Consider the following 5,948-nt stretch of genomic DNA (forward strand, 5'->3'; position numbering starts at 1 on the left):
TGGGTGGTACAGCATCATTAAACACTTCTGGTTGCCCTCTGCTCAACAGAGAGGGCTTTTAGTATTTTGAAAAAAACAACTAGATCATTAAAATTACTGACAAATGAAGGACTTACATTACCATTATATTTGCCTTTGCAATAATGTTAGTAAAAAACTGAAATAGCAGATTTGTTTTATTTTTAAGACGGAGCTTTCCGTTTTGTCCATTTACTAGGGTTGTACTGCATTGTAGGGGGGTTTAATAAGTGAATTCCCTGGCCAGGAATCAAACCCAGGCTGCTGCTTGGTGAGCGCACCAAATCTTAACCGCTAGACCACCAGGGAGCTGTCAGGGTAAAGAATGCTAGTGTTAAGAAGGCTCCTGGAATGGGGGGTGGTGGTGGTGGGGGGGGTTTGAGATCACAGGTCTCTGTAATACTCTACTGCCACCAGGGTGCCATTTCCACAGTGACAGAGTGGGCTGTCAGTAAACAGTTCAGTATCAGGTGCAGTTGAGGCATGTAGGGAAATGAGGACCCATTTCTCCCCATAGAGTTCACTGACTCTGAGAATAATGGCGCAGTACCTGTAAATCTGAGAAGGCTGTTGGGAAGAGCTATAGGAGGACGGGCTCATTGTAATTGCTGGAATAAATGGAACGGTATCGAACATCAAAACCATGTTTGACTCCATTCCAGCCATTACAATGAGCCTGTCCTAGAACTCCTCCCTCCACTGCTGCAAATACATTCCCTAATTATACACATGACTATTTTTTGAAGCATACAAGCTGACTCAATGACAATTGTTATTGATGGACAAGCCTGGCTCTCAAGCACCTTTTGACTCCTTACTCGTTAACTACACACACAGGCATGCTGGCAGGCAAGCGATGGCCTCTCAAACAGAAAGGCTGATTCACTAGTCTCCCTGTGATACAGTATGAATGGTCTGGCCCCTCTGAGTGAAGTCTTATTCTGAACCATTATATCCAAGTTATATGACTGCATGTGTTATGTTTGCAAAATCCCTAAACCTTCATGTAATCCGTTCAGGAAAATATTGTGATGGGAGAGGTGAACTCTTGATTGGGTAGTAGGGAGTAGAGCTATTTTGGGGTTAGTAGTAACATGGGGAAGGTGTTCATCAGCTGATGTGTTCTGCCAGTTGACATGCATTCAGAGGCCTAAAAGGACATTCCCTGACCAGGAATTAAATCCGGGCTGCTGCGGTGAAAGAGCTGAATCCTAACCACTAGACTGCCAGGGAGTTTTGTAGCTTCCAGAAAACTTTGAAATCACTGCTTGTGGGATATTGTAAGGGCTTTGAGTTGTCTCTCACTCAGCAGTTCGTTGCAACTACATCCTAAATGAGGGAAGACCTGTTCCAGCTGCACAATCCCTCATGTCAGTCTAATAATACACGCTGACAATGGACAGAGAGAGAGGAGGGTGGTGGTCCACTGACTCAATCCCAGGATCAATAACAGAGATTATCTCCCTGAGGATCTGAGGGTATAAATATAATGGACTGGACAGAGAGGAGCAATCCAGACACAGCTCCACTGACCAGAACTCTGGGATTAAGACACGAAAACCCAAACACAATGTCTCAGGTAAGCAAACGTCCTTGTATCCGACTGTCCTGACCTGTTTTATCAACTATTTGTTGTCCAGTTCTTGATGTGACAGCAAAATCTACATCTATTATTTTCTATGTAAAGGATTCTGCTATATTTACTTTAAAATAGGAAGATCGAGAAACAAATCAGAGGGAGAGTTATGATGAGGGAAATTCAGAAAGATGTGAGATTTTGCCCTGTCTTTAACCTCCATCCTTTCTCCAGCCCTCCATAGGCCGGTGAGGTAAAGAAGAAGTGTCCTGTGATGGAGGAGGACCTGAAAGGATCCCGCAGTAAACTGGGGCTGAAGGGCGAGCGCAAGAGTAGACCTATGAGGTCATGATAGAGTGGTGAGTAGCAGGGTTCAGAATCTATAGTAGCCTAATATCACTTGCCTAACATTTTTTTCCCACTTGTGGGAGTGTATCAAATGCAAGTAATTATCACTGTCATATTAATTGTTGACTGCATATACCCCTTTTGATATTGGTCAGTTGTTGTCATTAGTGCAGGTAGGGTAAAGTCACACAGTCAAATGACTGTGAGCTCGGTTCACTTTCTACAACGTTATCGCTGAACTCAGGTGTGTATTCATCCCAAGCCCAGCTCGGGAGAGCGTATACTGAGTGAGTTACAAATAGTTTCCACTCCTACAGAAACTGAATCTTGTGCAGTCAGTGTTTAAGACAGAGGGTGTATAGTTAGTCTAGAGCAGGAGGCTAAGTTGTCAGAAACTGGCCTAGTGTTACTGTCCCTGTCCCCAGGGTAGAGGAAGAATGTTTGATTAGAGAACTAGGAAGAAGGAAAAAGACAACACAACTGCAGCACTTCTTCTAAAGATTATAGACACATCAGTTTGTCTACAGTGTGAATATTGCTCATCATCTTTGTGTGTAGTAGTGCTTGGCACGCCCCACTATCTTTGCTCATGGCCTTGTCTCTGTCCATCCTGAGAGCGTATGGGGAAGGTGGCTCCCTCTGTGTTCAGTGGGGTGAAGTCTTAGGCTTCTCCAGTACAGTCTCTCCTAAAGCCCCAGGAGCCAGCATATTTGGCAAGTGGAGCCAGCCAGGGTGGAGGAGTAGTGGCTGTCATCACTGCACTGGAGCCATGACAAGACAGATGGATGCTTGGACAAACGGCACCAAAGAAGCCAAACCTTACTGTTATTGAATGGTCTGATATCTGTTGTGTGAATGTGTGTGTGTGCGCCTCAATTTACCCTTATACAAAAAATGGCATTTTCTTAGTTTTTATTTTAGCATGGAAATAGGACATTTTGAAATTGGGACAGCAGCACACTGAAGTATAATGCATATGTAGCCCAAGCTATTTTAGACATTCCCTAACATCTTTTCAGAAAACAAGACAGCCCCTAACTTATTTACACTAATTCTATGGGTTGGGAGGTTGTTGGCGACCACTAGAGTCTGAACATCTTTTGCTGTGGCCCGGTTTCTCAAAAGCATCTTAAGGCTAAGTTCATCGTTAGAGCCATAGGGTCATATGGTGAGGGTAGGTAACAACACATCTGCCACGCTGATCCTCAACACTGGTCCCCTCTGTGGTGCGTGCACAGTCCCCTCCTGTACTCCCTGTTCACTCATGACTGCACGGCCAGGCACGACTCCAACACCATCATTAAGTTTGCAGACGACACAACAGTGGTAGGCCTAATCACCGACACCTGACCGTGTGGTGCCAGGACAATAACCCTTCAACATGATCAAGACAAAGGAGATGATTGTGGACTACAGGAACTGGAGGACCGAGCACACCCCCATTCTCATCAACAGGGCTGCAGTGGAGCAGGTTGAGAGCTTCAAGTTCCTTGGTGACCACATCACCAACAAACTAACATGGTCCAAACACACCAAGACAGTCATGAAGAGGGCATAACAAAACCTATTCCCCCTAAGGAGATTGAAAAGATGTGGCATGGGTCCTCAGATCCTCAAAAGGTTCTACAGCTGCACCATCGAGAGCATCCTGACAGGTTGCATCACTGCCTGGTATGGCAACTGCTCGGCCTCCGACCGCAAGGCACTACAGAGGGTAGTGCGTACGGCCCAGTACATCACCGGGGCAAAGCTTCCTGCCATCCAGGACCTCTATACCAGGCGGTGTCAGAGGAAGGCCCTAAAATTTGTCAGACTCCAGCCACCCTAGTCATAGACTGTTCTCTATGCTACTGCATGGCAAGCGGTACTGCAGCGCCAAGTCTAGGTCCAAGAGGCTTCTAAACAGCTTCTACCCCCAAGCCATAAGACTCCTGAACATCTAATTAAATGGCTGGCTACCCAGACTATTTGCATTGCCCCCCCCCCCCCCCTTTACTCTGCTGCTACTCTCTTATCTATGCATAGTCACTTTAATAACTCTACCTACATAAATATTAAAGAAATATTACCTCAATTACCTTGACTAACTGGTGCCCCCGCACATTGACTCTGTACTCTGTAGCATGTAAGCATTTCACTAATGTCTACACCTGTTGTATTCGGCGCATGTGACATATACAATTTTATTTTGATTTAAAACCGGACCCTGGTGAGTTCGCATAATGCTAACTAAATGTTATGCCTGTGTTGGGTTGTCAGGCCAGTCCTCCTACCACGACCAACACTACAAGCGTGGGGGTCAGCATGGAACGCATCCATCAGCTTGAAGCCTTGCGATGGGTGGGCCAACGTTGGTCACCTGACGGCTTCCCTCGTGAGAATGGAGTGTGGCGCCGTGAGGGGCGGCCACTTAATGTCCACACCCTCACCAGTCATGTAGTCAGCTGGGAAAGCGCCCACTGCTTGAAGATGAACAGGCACGGCTGACTTAAATAGGCTTGTTAAGGGTGTTGCTGGATACTCACTCGGGCACCACACTTATCAGCTGCTGGTTTCCCCTCACGGGAGGGGAGGACTGAGAGGGCCTTTAGGTCTGGTTTCAAGTTTTATTTGCTGAACATTTAAGTTTTATTCTTAAATCATTTAGGTTGGAACCTTATAGGCAATAAAAGCTATTTTGTTTTGAATTTACCCTGCCTCTGTACTCGGTGGCAATTTTAGCATGTTATTCTTGGTGGGACAAGCCACAACACTGAACACATTAATTGCACTATAACAGTGACACATGATGTCCACAAACTGTTAGGGCCTACATAAATCTGCCCTAACAGCAGAGTTCCAACAGCAGTCCCCACACCTTACCACCGCTACACCTGGCTATCAGCGGAGCCTTGTCTGGCAGCGAAACAGTTCATTCAGCCTCATTTACTACTAATTTTAAAAAACAAAGCAGATATGGCTGACTTGCTTAAACAAATGTGGTTTCTACTGACAATTGAGATGTACAAACCATGGCATAAGGGGATGATGAGCGGATAAGAGGCAATCCGTAATTTCGATTAAGATATTAATGAGCGAGCTAGGACGTAGTCAATATAACCATTTGTTCAGTACTTTTGAAATGCACAGTGACAGAATTCCGAACATGGGCCACTTACAGTATTCTCCCTGTACATCAAGTCAGAACCGTAGGATAGAGGGGGCATATAAAGCAGACAATGAAAGCTCCTACAATATTTGTTGATGACATTGCTCTAAAACAGCCTATAGGCTACATGTGCACCACCAAGTCAGAACAGTATGCTAAGTTATGAAGGGAAAAGGTACCAAATTATTAGAGTGAGGCACATGGGCTACTAACAGCTTACTACACAACATACACTTAGTGTTACTTTGTTACAGTGTACATATCTCCCTGGCATATTACATCATTTATGCAGCAGCAGATAAGACATTTTCTAACTCGCCTTGTTGTGCTGTGCTCACTTCAACAGGAAGGTTGCGCAGTGGTCCTTCGTGGGCAAATTTAGTCATCAAACTTTCTCTTTAAAGTCTGGCATTCTCTAGATTTATGGTGCTTTCAAGACAACTGGGAACTCGGGGGGGGAACTAGGTTGAATCATGATGCAGTCAGTGATCTTCAGGTCGGATCTCTACAAAGGGGCCCGAGTTCCCGACTTGCAAATCTGAGTTGGATGACCGTTCAGAACTTATTTTCCCAGTCGGAGCTCGTTTTTTTCCTTTAAAGTTCCATGTTGTCTTGAACTCACTGAAGTCTGAGATTTCCGAGTTTCCAGTTGTTTTGAATGCGGCAGAAGTCATGCTGCATTGACAGCATGGCCAATGTTAAATGTTTATCCTTTTAAGCTTGGAAAAGAGACCCTTGAACCCAGACTTGGACAACACACTCACTCCACTGAATAGCAGGCTAGTGATAGCTTTGCAATGCCACTGATTTCTTCCAAACCCCTAATTGTTGAATTTGAGATTTCCAACTTGTGTAATG

Source organism: Oncorhynchus nerka, linkage group LG15, assembly GCF_034236695.1.
Source record: "Oncorhynchus nerka isolate Pitt River linkage group LG15, Oner_Uvic_2.0, whole genome shotgun sequence".
NCBI lineage: Eukaryota > Metazoa > Chordata > Actinopteri > Salmoniformes > Salmonidae > Oncorhynchus > Oncorhynchus nerka.